Source organism: Balaenoptera acutorostrata, chromosome 16 (assembly GCF_949987535.1).
Source record: "Balaenoptera acutorostrata chromosome 16, mBalAcu1.1, whole genome shotgun sequence".
NCBI lineage: Eukaryota > Metazoa > Chordata > Mammalia > Artiodactyla > Balaenopteridae > Balaenoptera > Balaenoptera acutorostrata.
Window position 1 is genome coordinate 61694259 of NC_080079.1, and position 16672 is coordinate 61710930.

Consider the following 16672-nt stretch of genomic DNA (forward strand, 5'->3'; position numbering starts at 1 on the left):
AATTTCTGGCTTACTCCCTCCATCTCTACTCTGCATGCATAAGGAAAATGCCAGGAAGACTGAACTTCAGCCAAGGCGACACTGCTTTAAGTTTGAGGCCTGGGAAAAAGCCCCATACCTCAAGTTATTCCGGTGTAGGGTTCGTCATACTAACTTCCCCCATCCCAGACCGTCCTGCGTCCTGCCTACAATAGTTTTCCGACTCTCCTGCCAGTTCAATATCCTTCCCCGCCCTCGCCCACCTCCAGACCTTTCCAGGCCACCCCTTAAGCGCCTTGCGGCCGCCATTTTACACAATACTATCGCGAGATATACTTAGCCTTCTCGACCCTGACTCATTTACTTTCTTGCGAAACACTCTTCCCGGCCGTTCTCGGCGTAGCTGAGGAAAGTGTCGCGAGAGCTGGTTGCCTTGGCTCCCTGTAGCTATAGCAGCCACGGCGGTTAATGATGCGGCGGCAGAAGCGGTGAGTGCGACACTCAGGGGGGCGGGGCCGGAGGTAACAGGGTGCTGGGGTGGGGGGTGTGGTAGCGCTTGGGGGGGTAGTGGGGAAGGTCGGGTCGCGGGAGCAATGGGTCCGAGTGTGACGTGTGGGGTAGGACCCGGGTCCAGTGGCTATAGGGACGGGGCGCGGGTCTGCACTAGGGTACGCTGTGAGGGTTGAAGCTGGTGGGAGGTCCAGGGGGAGGGACCGGGGTGTAGAAGGGTTCAAGGGGCAGGGCCCGGAGTGTAAAAAGGGTGTTCGTGTTGGGAACAAGATGGTTATGGGGACTCAGAATTGGGTAAAGAGACCGGGCTACACCGAGGAGTAAGTGGGAAGAAATGGGGTACAGCGAGGAGGAGGGTACGTTAAGTGGGATCCTAGAGGTTGGGCCCGGTTTGCTTTGACCTGGCGGAGATGGGGGGTGCCGTGTCAGACCTTCGCAGTTTCCTGGGGTCCGCCTGAGGCTGGTCGGGGACTGCGCGCTAGGACCTGGGTCCTATAGGACATGGCGGGAATGGTGGCGTCCCGGAACTTCACCGCCCCCCCCCCCCCCCCCCCGCTTCCAAAGAAATCCCCCACGGACTCTGAGATGTGAAAGGAGGGTCCTGGTGAAATAGTGTTAGTTGGAAAGGTTCTTTCGGTGGTGGTGAGTGGGATAATGAATGATGCTGCTCTGAAATAAAGTGTGGGGTGGGGGCGGGAGAGAGAAATTCTTGAGAAAAAAAAACTAAGATGTGCGTATCGAGTTGGAAGAAGGGGGTGTGTGCTAAGTTCATGTTTCTTTCCAGATTCATTCAAGTGTAGAATTCCTTTACGGTGTACTTATGAAATTATATATGCGGTGTAAAATCAGTTTAGATCATACAGTGAAAGAATGTACAGTACGACATTTAAACCTTCCACGAATGTAGTTTAAAAACTAAGAAAAGTGTTTCTACTGCAGCAGCACAAGGCTGAACACTAGGGATAGTTTTAGTTACTTGAATATAAAACCTAGTGTTCCGAAAGTGTGTCTATTCAGGTTGTTTGCCTTTTAAGAAATGGATGAAGTTTTATTTTTAGGAGACAGAAAGAGTTTTGAATGTCCGTCAATCTGGAAATAAAAGGAGTCTTCCGGGAGTTAAAAATCACTGAGAGGCAAAACATTTACTCTCTGAGTCTCAAGGACTGTTTTCTAGAGACAGGTTTGGATCACTTTGCTGTTAACTCTTATTTCTAGTGAAAACAGTGGCATCAATTCAGGCATAAAAAATAATTTGTTCATTTCAATATACAGATACAAGCTTTCTGATAATTATTTCTCACTATCTTTTGTAGGTATAAATTTGCAAAGGCATAACCTCTCTTTTTATTAATTTATTTTTTTTTGAGAATTAACGTTTTATTTGATGGCCTTGCTGAGGACTTAAGCCTGGAAGACAGCCTCTCAGATGACTCTGAGGGACTGCTCTGAAGACGTAAGGGAGGAGCCAGGATATATAGGAGTTTTTGCAAGAAACCAGGTAGTAGGAACATCAAAAGGTTATTGTTAATGAAAGAAAAACAGGGACTTTCCTGGTGGTCCAGTGGTTAAGACTCCAGGCTTCCATTGCAGGGGGTGAGGGTTCGATCCTTGATAACCTCTCTTTTGATTATGTAACTGGCTTTCTCCATGTTGAGGTTCACAAATTCATTAATTAGAATAGTGGATTTTAATCCTTCCAGAGCCAGCCTTGATGTGGTTAGTCATTGAATCTATTTATTTGATGTATGTTAGACTAAAACTTTTAATTTGTAATGTTAGTAGCTAACCTTTAAAGTCGAAATGCTTTTCTGAGGCAAGATAAAGCTTTATGTGGTTGAGTCCAAAAGATTTCTCCATGAATCCATTAAGGAGCTTTACTGAGTTCCTATTATGTGTAGAGTACTGTGTAAGGCATTGCAGGGGGGAAAAAAGATTAATTCATTCATTTATCCCTTCAACAAACGTTTATTGAGACCTATTTTGTGTCTGATTACTAAGTCTCCAGGAAACAAATATAAGTAAGCCTTGCTCTTTGCCTTGGAATTGCTCAGAGCCTAGGAAGGGAGAGAAATAGAGAAACAAATCATTACATTGTAGTAAACACAATATATATGTGAACACAGGCTTATGAAACAAGATTCTGGCCCTGAGGAGTTTACATAGTAGTTGACAAGACTAAAATGGAAGAAATTATTTTAAAAATTACAAAATATTAAACAAATTCTAAACTATGCTGCATCAATAAAACACATTACGTTTCTCAGAAGAGATACAATTAGAATGGAAGCTTGAGGAGAAAATTCACAGATCGGTTCATAATTTAATAGTGTTTTTAAAGTACTCTTAAATATCACTGAACATTATTATTATTTTTTAAAATTTATTTATTTTATTTATTTATTTTTGGCTGCGGTGGGTCTTTGTTGCTGCGCGCGGGCTTTTCTCTAGTTGCGGCGAGCGGGGGCTACTCTTCGTTGTGGTGCGCGGGCTTATTGCGGTGGCTTCTCTTGTTGCAGAGCACGGGCTCTAAGCGCGTGGGCTTCGGTAGTTGTGGCTTGCGGGCTCTAGAGTGCAGGCTCAGTAGTTGTGGCGCACGGGCTTAGTTGCTCCGCGGTATGTGGGATCTTCCCGGACCCGGGCCCGAATCCGTGTCCCCTGTATTGGCAGGCGGATTCTTAACCACTGCACCACCATGGAAGCCCTTGAACATTCTTAAGTCAATAATAATAATAATAAGCATAAATGCTAACATTCATTGATTGATTATTAATGGCCTAGGCACATTATTTCATTTTATTTATTTATCCCCCCACACCCCCAATTATCTCATTTTATCTTCACAACACTCTGCTAGTCAGCTGGTACTAATACTTCAATTTTAAACATAAGAAAACTGAAGCTTAAAAAATTCAAGAAGTTGCCGAGGATCATAGAGCTAGTAAATGGCAGATTAGGGATTGGAGTTGGAAATATATGTGACTGGTAATCTAAGCAAGATTCCTTTCTTTTGCAGTAAGAGGGCCTTGGAATGGGGTAGGGGGCCAGTCATTGAACGTGGAATTGGTCAGAAGATCAGAATTCAATCTCTGTGTCTCTTTATTCATAGATTTTTCTCCCTCAAATATTGACACTACATATGAGGAACTAATTTGAATAGTAGCATGATGCTGAATATGAGGTTTGTATTGTACAGAGAATTGAGTACATTACCATATTCATGTTGTATATGATTGTATTGGTTGCTATGCTTGGGAAAATAGCTATAATAAGCAATTGTTAACATCTGTAAGCTTCCAGAAAGTGATCATTTTAACAGTGGAAATGGTTATCTATATTTATATACAGGGCAAATGTTATTACAGCAGACTAAGGGATTTAGGTAAAAATTTTTGTCTACTGCATTTTAAAAAAATTTTATTTTATTTTAATTTTTTTGTATATTTGCTTTCAGATTTTTAAAACTCTATATTCCAAAGTCCAAAATCTGATTTTCTGGTTGAAATTCAAATTTTATATCTTCCTTTTATATTGAGGAAACTGGGAACTTTTTTTTTTTTTTAATTTTTATTTATTTATATATTTATTTATGGCTGTGCGGGGTCTTCGTTTCTGTGCGAGGGCTCTCTCTAGTTGTGGCAAGTGGGGGCCACTCTTCATTGCGGTGCGCGGGCCTTTCACCATCGCGGCCTCTCTTGTTGCGGAGCACAGGCTCCAGACGCGCAGGCTCAGTAATTGTGGCTCACGGGCCTAGTTGCTCCGCGGCATGCGGGATCTTCCCAGACCAGGGCTCGGACCCGTGTCCCCTGTATTGGCAGGCAGATTCTCAACCACTGCGCCACCAGGGAAGCCCCGAAACTGAGAACTTTTAAATGACTTGCCCAAAGTCATTTAATGCAATGTCCCAGGTATTCTTAAGAATTATATGCAGATTTGACGGTGAGTCAGTGATTTTTTTTCATTGAGTTGACTTTCTGCATCAATCCCTCATCGGTATAGATTTTACCTGGAATAGCACGGGGGTGTGAATGAGATTCCAATGTTTTCTAACACCTTTTAACTAAGTGGGCTGTGTGCCCATGTTTTAATGTGAGTTATTTTTGAGACATTGAGACATTTTTCCAAGAAAGGTTTAGAGCAAGAGAGTGAGATGACAGGAAGAGCCTTGAGTGGTGAGAATGGGAACTTCTCCAGAAGGGTTGAAAACTGAAAGCAGTTGATGATGTGTAAAGAGGATAATGGTCTAAAAGTTTTCTTTAACTCCACCCACTACAGGAGAGCCTGGAGACCTTTTCTTCTACTTTGATACACACAGCCTCTGGAAAGATTCTGTCCACAGGGAGAAAGTATTACTTTCTCAGCATTTATATTAGCAATAGTAAATAGACATTGATCAAACCAAAAGCAATTTACATGGTAGCTGAAAAGTGATATCTCATTTTAGATTTCCATCTCTTTGATTACCTGTGAAGTTGAACATTTTCCTGTATTTATTATTTTTTATTAGGCAAAGAATAGAATAAGCAGTTTCACAGAGAGAAATACAAACAGCCAATAAAGAAATAAAAAACAGACTGACAGGCATAGAAAACAAACTTATGGTTACCAAAAGAGGAGGGAGGGGAAGTTTGGGATTAACAGATACACAGTACTATATATAAAATATTATTATTATTATTTTTTTGGCTGTGTTGGGTCTTCATTGCTGTGTGCGGGTTTCTCTAGTTGCGGTGAGCAGGGGCTACTCTTTGTTGCAGTGTGCAGGCTTCTCATTGCGGTGGCTTCTCTTTGTTATGGAGCACAGGCTCTAGGCGCGCGGGCTTCAGTAGTTGTGGCACGTGGGCTCAGTAGTTGTGGCTCACGGGCTCTAGAGCGCAGGCTCAGTAGTTGTGGCGCATGGGCTTAGTTGTTCCTTGGCATGTGGGATCTTCCTGGACCAGGGATCAAACCCGTGTCGCCTGCAATGGCAGGCGGATTCTTTTTTTTTTTTTTTAGACTTTTTTTTTCTTTTTTATTTATTTTATTTATTTTTGGCTGCGTTGGGTCTTTTTTGCTGTGCATGGGTTTTCTCTAGTTGCGGCGAGCGGGGGCCACTTCTTGTTGCGGTGCACGGGCCTCTCCTTGCGGTGGCCTCTCTTGTTGCAGAGCATGGGCTCCAGGCGTGCAGGCTTCAGTAGTTGTGGCTCACAGGCTCCAGAGCGCAGGCTCAGCAGTTGTGGCACACGGGCTTAGTCGCTCCGCAGCACGTGGGATCTTCCCGGGCCAGGGCTTGAATCCGTGTCCCCTGCATTGGCAGGCGGACTCTCAATCACTGCACCACCAGAGAAGTCCCCATACATAAAATAGATAACCAACAAGGACCTACTGTATAGCACAGGGAACTATATTCAATATCTTGGAATAACCTATAATGGAAAAGAATCTGAAAAACAATTTGATCTATCTCTCTCTCTACCTATCTATCTATCTATCTCTGAATCACTTTGCTGTATACCTGAAACTAGCACAACTTTGTAAAATAGCTACTTCAATTAAAAAAAGAAAGAAAGAAAAAGATCCTCAAACTCACATAATTTGGAAACTGCAAATTAAAACTATTTTTTGTTGACTTCTCTTTTTTATTATTTAAATTTTTTTTAGATTTTTTAAATTAATTAGTTTATTTGTTTTTATTTTTGGCTGCATTGGGTCTTGGTTGCTGCGCATGGGCTTTCTCTAGTTGCGGTGAGCAGGGGCTACTCTTCATTGCAGTGTACAGCCTTCTCATTGTCGTGGCTTCTCTTGTTGCAGAGCACAGGCTCTAGGAATGCGGGCTTCAGTAGTTGTGGCACGTGGGCTCAGTAGTTGTGGCACACAGGCTTAGTTGCTCCGTGGCACGTGGGATCTTCCTGGGCCAGGGGTCGAACCTGTGTCGCCTGCATTGGCAGGCAGATTCTTAACGACTGCGCCACCAGGGAAGCCCCTGTCTTTAAAAACATTTAAAAATCTTACAAATGTTTAAATTGTATACTTAATTTGAAGAAGGAGAAAAAAAGAATACATTCTTTAAAAAAAATAATTCTTTATGTAGAGGCTAAGAAGCAAAGGTTCCTCTTCTAGAACTATCCTGCTTGGTGAATTTTCTTCCAGTTCTTTTTCCTGCAATATATGCAATTTCTATTTATAATTTCTATATCTATTTATATCTTTTTTAAGTCAGTGGAATGATAATTTTTTTTCCTGTAGTTCTTTTTTTTTTTTTTTAACTTAGCAATATGCTTTTGAGATCTCATCCTGTCAGTACACACTTTTTTTTTTTTATTTTTAACATCATCCCAAGCTCGGGATGAGGTTTAGAGCTCTCCATCAGCATCACACCTGACAATTTTTTTTAATTTTATTTATTTATTTATTTTTGTATTTATTTTTGGCTGTGTCGGGTCTTCGTTTCTGTGCGAGGGCTTTCTCTAGTTGCAGCAAGCGGGGACCACTCTTCATCGCGGTGCGCGGGCCTCTTCACTATCGCGGCCTCTCTTGTTGCGGAGCACAGGCTCCAGACGCGCAGGCTCAGTAGTTGTGGCTCACGGGCGTAGTTGCTCCGCGGCATGTGGGATCTTCCCAGACCAGGGCTGGAACCCGTGTCCCCTGCATTAGCAGGCAGGTTCTCAACCACTGCGCCACCAGGGAAGCCCCAGTACACACTTTTTAACAGCTGATTGTATTTCAGTTTGAATGTCTGTAATTTATTTGTTTCTTTTTCTATGGACATTTAAGTTTTCTCAGATTTTTGCAGTTATCAGAAACACTGAAATGAACATCCTTTATTCTTGTCTCTTGTGCAAATGTCCTAGAATAACTCTAGAGTAGGTGCCTAGAATTGTTGTTTTAAAGGTATACATGTTTCTAATTTTGAAAGATACAGCCAATTTGCCCTACAGTCTATGTACCATTCTTTATTCCATGAGCAGTTTATGAAGTTGCCTCTGATACTTGATATCAGTCTACATTTTTACTAATATAATGGGTAAATTTTAAAATTTTAATTTATAGTCTCCAGATTACTTGTGAGTTTGAACATCTTTTTGTTTCTTTATTGGCTGTTTACATTTCTTTCTGTGAAATTTCTTATTCTGTTCTTTGCATATTTTTTAACTGGGTTGTTTTCTTTTTTCTAAAAATTTATTTGTTTATTTATTTTTGGCTGCGTTGGGTCTTCGTTGCTGCACGCGGGCTTTCTGTAGTTGCGGTGAGCGGGGACTACTTTTCGTTGCGGTGCGCGGGCTTCTCATTGCGGTGGCGGAACACGGGCTCTAGGCATGCGGGCTTCAGCAGTTGTAGCACGCGGGCTAAGTAGTTGTAGCTTGCAGGCTCTAGAGTGCAGGATCAGCAGCTGTGGCGCATGGGCTTAGTTGCTCCGCGGCATGTGGGGTATTCCTGGACCGGGGCTCGAATGCGTGTCCCTTGCATTGGCAGGCGGATTCTTAACCACTGTGCCACCAGGGAAGCCCCACCCAGGCTTTTTGGTTTTGTTTTGTTTTTAGTGGCCGTGCCAGGAGGCTTGCAGGATCTAATTTCCTGACCAGGGACCGAACCTGGGCCGTGGCAGTGAGAGTGCAGAGTCCTAACCAGGGAATTCCCAGTACCACCCAGTTTTAATTATTGCTGAAGGTCAGGTTCCCCTCAGTCTTAGAATATATATAAGAACAGATTTTTTTTTCTTTTAGAAGCAGTCTTTCAGGTTTTGTTACAAAGATTCTGTTGGGAATGTAATTGGGATTGATTGCAACAAATAAATTACTTTATGTGTGAATTTGTACACCCATGAATTTACAATGTTGAGACTTTCCATTTAGAAACAGTGTATTCTCTTTATTTAGGTTTAAAAAAAATCCTTTAGAAAAGTTTATAGTTCTCTTGATAGTGGTTTTGAACATGTCTACTTTTCTAGTTATTTTATGGTTATTTAAAGTTGATATGGCAATTGGGATCTTCTACCTCATGACATATAAAAAATTGGTTATTGCTGGCATATAGGAAAGCTATTGATACTTCTATGTTGATCTTGAATTGGATAACATAGTAAATCTTTTTTAAAAATGATTTAAATGGTTTTTCATTTGATTCTTTTGGATTTTCAAGATAGTTGTCTTTTTCAGCTCTTCATGTCTTTGCCAATTTTCATTTTGGTGTATGCAATTTTTTTCTTATTTTGACATGTTTTATAGCTCTTTATGGTAAAAATATTAATCATTTATTATATAGCTTGCAATGTTTTTTAGTTTGCTCTTTGTTTTTATAGGAAACCTTTTGACCATCAATGGGTAAAACACTAGAATGGGCTACTGTGATGCTTCAAAGTTATCTTGACAACAGGAAAATTCTAAGAGGGTTAGAATTATTCAAACCAAGTCTGGTAAATAAAACTATGAATTAAAAATAGAGGAAAAGGGGCTTCCCTGGTGGCGCAGTGGTTAAGAATCCGCCTGCCAATGCAGGGGACACGGGTCCGAGCCCTGGTCCAGGAAGATCCCACATACCGCAGAGCAACTAAGCCCATGTGCCACAACTACCGAGCCTGCGCTCTAGAGCCTGTGAGCCACAACTACTGAGCCCGTGTGCCACAACTACTGAAGCCCACGTGCCTAGAGCCCGTGCTCCCAACAAAAGAAGCCACCACAATGAGAAGCCCGTGCACTGCAGCAAATAGTAGCCCCCGCTCGCCACAACTAGAGAAAGCCCGTGTGCAGCAACAAAGACCCAACACAGCCAAAAATAAAATAAAATAAAATAAATTAATAAAAAAAAAATAGAGGAAAATAGCTCACTTCTGGGTTCAAATGAGATTTCATTAGAACATTCAGAAACTCTTTTAACCTTATTTATAGTGATGTGTCATCTGAGTTAAAGGAGTTGAATTTAAATTTGGGGAAACAATAGCTGAATAAAATTGATCAGGTTGAAAATATACAATAGAATATATAAATAATAATCATGTCTGATATTTAATCATACATATGGAAGAAGCTGGTTTTTCTGATTACTGTTATACCTGGGGAAAAAAGATAACTCTTTAGGAGCAATGTTCCTTCACAGCTCGCTTCTGAAGGGAAATCCTGACATGTGGACATTCCTGAGTTTAGCATTGAGGTGGAGGTTGGCATAGCAGAAAGAATGTGGGCTTTGGAACCAAACAAACCTTGGTTCCCATTCCAGTTGTTCACTTATTAGAATTGTGATCTTTAGCTCATTGTCATAGCCTCCTCTGTAAAATCGTATGCTTAAAAAATGGTATATCACATCAAATAACATCATCTACTGCTCAAAATTGATACTGCTGTGCAGCTTCATTACATGGTACAAATATTTGATCAATGAAAAGCATACTATTACTTAGGAGGTCTGAATTCACATGTTTGCTGCTGAGCCATCGTAACACCAGTCAGATTAGGGGTTAGGAGAACCAAGAACCTAGGGTTAGTACCACATAGGTTAGGTACCAAGCACCTAGAAGCATGTTAGAAATGCAGAATTAGAATCTGCATTTTAACAAGATCCCCAGGTGATTCATATACACCTTAAAGTCTGAGAAGCAGTGATCTAATGTGCAGTATCTAAAGGAAGGTGGTAACTCCAACTCAAAGCAATAGGGGTTGAGATGGTAGGAGCTATAGAATATTAGACAGGTAGTCACTCTGTGGTTCCAGATGATTCATTTATTCACTGTAGGACCCTCTCACCAAGCTGGGGGATACAAGGAACATCTTCTAGGAGACAGGGCTAGCAGGATCGTGGCTGGGTGTCTGGTCACTAGCCAAGGGGTTTGACATTAGAGCAATAGCTTTAGTCTCTGCAGGAATCTAGGCTAGCTGTGCTGTTCAATATGGAAGCCACTAGCCACATGTGGCTATTAAAATTAAATAAAAATTCAGTTCCTCAGTCATACCAGCCACATTTCAAGTACACAGTAGTCACATGTGTCTGCTATATTGAACAGCGCAGTGCAGATATTGAACATTTCCATTAGTGCAGAAAGTTCTGTTGGACAGCACTTGAGAGGAATAGGCAGAGCTGCCAAGGTAGGGTGGGTATTTGCCTTAAAGGCTGTGTCAAAATGGCCAAGTATAGAAGGCAGAGAAAAATCCATGAATTGCTGGTCACACACATAACTCCCCATCCTGTTCCAGAACCTTTCCATTGCTGATAGCTGCTGGTAAATTCCCTGTCCTGTTAAGGTCTGGGTGTGCCTGCAAGTGAAAGCATCAACTGAAAGGTAAGAGAGGGCAGAAGCTGACAAGGAAAATGTTCTGGAGAAATTGCTGAACACTGGGAAGAGTAGGAATGGCTGGGTATGGAGTTAGGAAAATCATATGAAGTACTTAAAGAGATATTTAGCTGCTAGTGAAATACCATTGCTCCCAGAATAAATAATACTGAAAATAAATTCTAATGTCCACATTAATGCCAAACCAGTCACCAACTTGATCACATCTTCACTAAAGTTTTTAAGTTGGTCTATCAATGTTAAAAATATGAACATATTTTTTTACGTTTAATGAGAATTAGTGGGAAAGTAGAATTCAGTTTGAGGTTCACTTTTCAGTCTTTCGCCCCAGAGAATACATCTATAGAAAAGGCTATCCAAATTCTATTTATTTTTGTTTTGGGGACGGTGCCATATAGTAAATTTGTGAATTACTGTATTTCTCTTTTTTTATTGATGGTTTATATCAGACACATACATGAATATTTGTAGGATTGTTGTATGTATAAAAATGTTTTAAATTTTCTGTTACTCTTTCAGAGTTTTCCTTATTTCAGTTTGGCTATGTAGGCAAGTGGCTTTGGCCACATCACGCAGCATGAGGAACTTCCCAAGCAGGGATCAAACCTGCGCCCCCTGCAGTGAAAGCACGGAATCTTAACCACTGGACCACCAGGGAAGTCCAGACCAGTGGCTTTTAAGAAAAACCTATTACATTTGTTTTTTGCAAATAGAAAATATAGCCCTTTCATTGTTGGTATGCAACTAATGAAGTTTCTGAAATTGACATTTCAGTATTTTAGCACTTTCCATTAACAGTACCTTCCTGTACCACATTGAAAGCAAGAAACATGTTCCAAAAAGCACATTTTTCAAATAACATTTCTTTTTTTTTTTGGCTGCGCCGCAAGGCTTGCAGGATCTTACTTCCCCCACCAGGGATTGAACCCAGGCCCCGGCAGTGAAAGCGCTGAGTCCTAACCACTGAACCGCCAGGGAATTCCCTCAAATAACATTTGAGTTTTTAAATGAAAACAGAAGCTGAGGATAAGGCTATATTGGACTTTTGCAAAATATATTTTTGTCAGTCTTATTCTGACCTGTGTATAGATTCATTTTTTCCTAAGACTTGAAAAGTAGGCTTTTAATATACAGCTGGTGGGAAGTCAGTGACTTCCCAGAAGAAAAAAATGTTCATTTTCTCCTGAGAAGAAAATTTGGATAAATACTTTTTAGTTAATACATTAGTTTCATAGTAGGTTTGTAGAAAAATTCACTTACTGTAGAAACAGAGCTTTCTCTTTGTATGTCATTGTCTCATTTCTGACCTGGGCTCAGCTCTTGTTTCCCTGTGCAGATCCACTTCCTTTGGTGGTGCATCCTGTCCTGGGTGTTGACCCCAGTCAAAGCTGTATGGTGCCAAAAGAAAACAAGTTCCTTGATCCTCTTTTGCTATTTCAGCCTCTTATTTATCTTTACTTGTGGTCTTTGAAGACCAGAAATGTGTTTGTGAACAATTGAGAATTGCATCATGGGTGTTGCTACAGTGTTGGGGAACACCAGAGAGAGGCAATATCATTTTAATCTTGGGTTTTTCCCCTTTTTCGGGTCCACCAGGTCTAAGGAAACTTCTAGTTATTTAACAGAATTGAAATAAGAAATTTTGTAATTACAAAGGTAGGTTTTAGACACCTCAGAGTTACAGAGTATTTACTGATATTGAGAATACACGTTAAAATTATTCATGCTTTATCAGTCAACACCAATGTTTAAATCACAAATTGCCACATAGCAAGTTATTTTGGGTAGGAATTCTGTATGAACCAAATTCTGGTAATGATTTTAATTGGGCAAAGTATAGAAGTCTGATTTAGAGGTGTCTTTTCCTATGCCTCCTCTAAAAATTCATGAAAAGAAACAACTCCCTTTAAAAATTCAACTTGTTTTTATTTCACAATGACTTTCATCCTTTTTATGCCTTATTTCAATAGATAGTTACTAAGCATCTGCTTTTTTTTAATGTATAAAGTGAATTTTCCAAAAAAAATAATTAATTTTATTTTTGGCTGCGTTGGGTCTTCATTGCTGCACGCAGGCTTTCTCTAGTTGTGGCAAGCGGGGGCTACTCTTCGTTGTGGTGTGTGGGCTTCTCATTGCGGTGGCTTCTCTTGTTGTGGAGCACGGGCTCTTGGTGCATGAGCTTCAGTAGTTGTGGCATGCGGGCTCAGTAGCTGTGGCTTGCAGGCTCTAGAGTGCAGGCTCAGTAGTTGTGGTGCACGGGCTTAGTTTCTCCGCGGCATGTGGTATCTTCCCAGACCAGGGCTTGAACCCATGTCCCCTGCATTGGCAGGAGGATTCTTAACCACTGTGCCACCAGGGAAGTCCCTGGTTTTTAAAAAAATTTATTTATTTTATTTTTGGCTGCGTTGGGTCTTTGTTGCTGCGTGCAGGCTTTTCTCTAGTTGAGGTGAGCGGGGGCTACTCTTTGTTGCGGTGCGCGGGCTTCTCATTGTGGTCGCTTCTCTTGTTGCGGAGCATGGGCTCTAGGCGCGAAGGCTTCAGTAGTTGCAGCATGAGGGCTCAGTAGTTCTGGCTTGCAGGCTCTAGAGTGCAGGCTCAGTAGTTGTGGCACACGGGCTTAGGTGCTCTGCAGCATGTGGGATCTTCCTGGACCAGGGATTGAATCCCCTGCATTGACAGGTGGATTCTTAACCATTGCACCACCAGGGAAGCCCTAAGCATCTGCTTTTAAAATAAGTTTTATTAAGGAATAATTAACATATCATACAATTCACCCATTTAACGTGTACAGTTCAAAAGTTACTATATGTGCAGAGTTGTGCAACTGTCACTTCAATCAATTTTATTACATTTTATCACTCCAAAAAGAAACTATATATCCATAAGCAGTCATTCTCCATCCCAACCCCTCCCTCCCTTGGCAGCTACTAATTTATTTCTGTCTGTATAGATTTACCTATTCTGGACATTTCATATAAATGGAATCATAAAATACCAATATGTGGTCTTTTGTGACTGACTTCTTTCATTCAGCATAGTATTTTCAAGGTTCATCCATGTTGTGGCATGTATCAATGTTTTATTCTTTTTATGGCCAAAAAATATATACCATATTCCATTATATGAATAAAACACATTCTTTTTTCCATTCATCAGTTGAGACATTTGGGTTGTTTCTACTTTTTAGCTATTACGAATGAGACAAATGAGGTGCTTAGCCCACAAAATAAGGATACTAAGGGTTGTGCAAGTGCAAAATTTAAGGAGGCAGTCACTCTCAGGGTTGTGCAAGTGCAGGGTTACTTGATTGACCTTGAGAGTGAGTGCCTCCTTAAATTTTGTACCTCCAGTGTCCCCCCATAGTCTTGGCAGTGGATTGGCTTTCCTTGAGCTTCACTGAATATCAACCACTTAAAAAAACTGAGTAAGAAGGTATGCTTTGCTCTTTGTCACTTTCCTGTTCAATAGCGTTCAGTGATCTGCCATTGACTATCAAAGACTAACCTGTGATTTGTGATTCTAGTTTTATTTCTAGTTAGATTTCCACTGTCTTATTTCAGCCAGTGTAAAGTACTTTCTATTCCCTAACAAGTCAAAAGCTTTTCTATTATCCTGACTTTGCCCAGTGCCATTTTTCACCTGGAACTGATACACTGAACAGATCCTATTTGTGGTGGCACTGATGAGGGTGAACCACTATTTGAGTTTATGACACTAATCTTGTTCAGATTCTAGTTCCCAAGTATTAGACATAATCTCCTTCCTCTCTAGATCACAGATATTTTTCAGGAAACTAGTTAGGAACTTTCTGACTAGATTTCTTACTCAGAATGCAGAAAGATATGTGTCCCTAGTCAGGACAGATTCCATAGTTATGGTTTAAATTTTTCTCTTTTTTTTGTTTTGGCCACGCAGTGCAGCATGTGGGTTCTTAGTTCCTCGACAAGGGATTGAACCTGTACCCCCTTAACCACTGGACCACCAGGGAAGTCCCCAAATTGTTATTTTTCCTACATTTCCTACAATTTCCTCAAAATGCTTTGCTTAGCTCTTGCTGAACAGTGCCCAAGGGGATTACTAATGTTATGCAACTGATTTGTTTGTGCCAATCTCTGTTTGTGCCAATAAAGCCATGCAAATTTGAGGCCATTAAAAGTAAAATCAAGTCATAGTAATGCATGTACATTGTTTAAAAGTGAAATGATAGTTTAAGGCTTATAAGGAAAAACATCTTTCTTCTGCTCTACTCTTCCTTACCTACTCCTGATTCTTGTTCTTCAGAGCACTTTTAAATGTTGTCTTTTTTTTTTCTTTTTTGTATTTACTTTCATATATATTTCTAAATAATATGCTTAAACTGCTATTTCCTACCCCCACCCCCATACACACACACTAATGTAAATATAACTTTTTTTTTTTTTTTGGTTAAATTAGTTGTGGTAAGCAGAATAATGGCCCTCTCGAATATATCTGTGTCCTTATCCTCAGAACCTGTATGTTCCCTCATGGCAAAAAGGAATTAAGTTTGCTAATCAGCTGATTTTAAAATAGGGAGATTATCCTGTATTATCCAGATGGGTTCAATATAATTAAAAGGATTGTTAAAAGTGGAAGAGGGAGGCAGAAGAGATGCTATGTGAGAAGGACTCAATCTCTGTTGCTGGTTTTGAATATGGAGGAAAGAGGACCGTAAGCAGAGGCATGCAGGCATCCCTTAAGCATCTGGAAAAGTCAAGGAAACATTCTGCAGTAGAACCAGAAGAGAACAGTAGCCTTACTACCACCATGATTTTAGCCCAGTGAGAGTGTGTTGGACTTTTAACCTACAGAAGTGTAAGATAAAAAATTTGTGTGTTTTTTTTTTAAATTAATTAATTAATATTTGGCTGCGTTGGGTCTTCGTTGCTGTGCGCGGGCTTTCTCTAGTTGCAGCGAGTGGGGCTACTCTTTGTTGCAGTGTGCAGGCTTCTCATTGTGGTGGCTTCTCTTGTTGTGGAGCACGGGCTCAGTAGTTGTGGCTCGCGGGCTCTAGAGCGCAGGCTCAGTAGTTGTGGCGCACGGGCTTAGTTGTTCTACGGCATGTGGGATCTTCCTGGACCAGGGCTCGAACCCGTGTCCCCTGCATTGGCAGGCGGATTCTTAACCACTGTGCCACCAGGGAAGACCTCCGTGTAATTTTTAGAATAAGCTTGTTTAGGTCTAAAGAAGGCCTTGCTGGGATTTTGATAGGAATTGCATTAAACTTATAGATTAATTTGGGGAGAATTGACATTTTTATCACGTTGAGTCTTCCAATCAATGAACAAGCCTGTTTATTTATGTCATCTTTGATTTCTTTCATCAAACTTTTAGCATACAGACCCTGTACATGTTTTTGGAAAGTGTATATACTTAAGTATTTAGTTTTTTTTACAGTGATTGTAAATGGTAATGTGTTTTTTATTTTGTTTTCTGCATGTGTATTGTTAGTACAGTTGACCCTCGAACAGTACAGGTTCAAACTATGCAGGTACACTTATAAATGGATTTGTAAAAATAAATACATACTATAGTACTACATAATCCTCTGTTGGTTGAATCCGAGGATATGGAACCGCCCATACTGGAGGGTGACTGTAAAGTTATAAGTGGATTTTCCTCTTGCTTAGGAGGTTCTGCACCCTGACCCCTGTGTTGTTCAAGGGTCAACTGTATATAGAAATGCAATTGGGACTTCCCTGGTGGTCCAGTGGTTAAGAATCTGCCTTCCAATGCAGGGGATGCGGGTTTGATACCTGGTCGGGGAACTAAGATCCTACATGCCGTGGGGTAACTAAGCCCAGGCACCACAACTAGAGAAGCCCATGCCCTGCAGGGAAGACCCAGCGCAGCCAAAAAAAAAAAAAGAAAGAAAGAAATGCAATTGATTTTTTTTTGTGTTAATCT

At 40.8% G+C, this 16672-nt stretch overlaps 1 protein-coding gene across 6 annotated transcripts in view; it reads left to right on the forward strand.

Moving 5' to 3' along the window:
- The first annotated feature begins 354 nt into the window (after positions 1-354).
- USP54 (ubiquitin specific peptidase 54) overlaps positions 355-16672 on the forward strand; it is a 148722-nt gene continuing 132404 nt past the window's right edge. The window contains exon 1 of one of the 6 annotated variants that reach the window (XM_007166601.2): positions 355-467. The gene's annotated coding sequence lies outside the window, so the exon portion shown is untranslated. Of the gene's footprint in view, positions 468-577; positions 597-732; positions 846-16672 lie in introns of those variants that run through there. The other 5 variants (XM_057530548.1, XM_057530547.1, XM_057530544.1 and 2 more) reach the window with 5 other exon arrangements.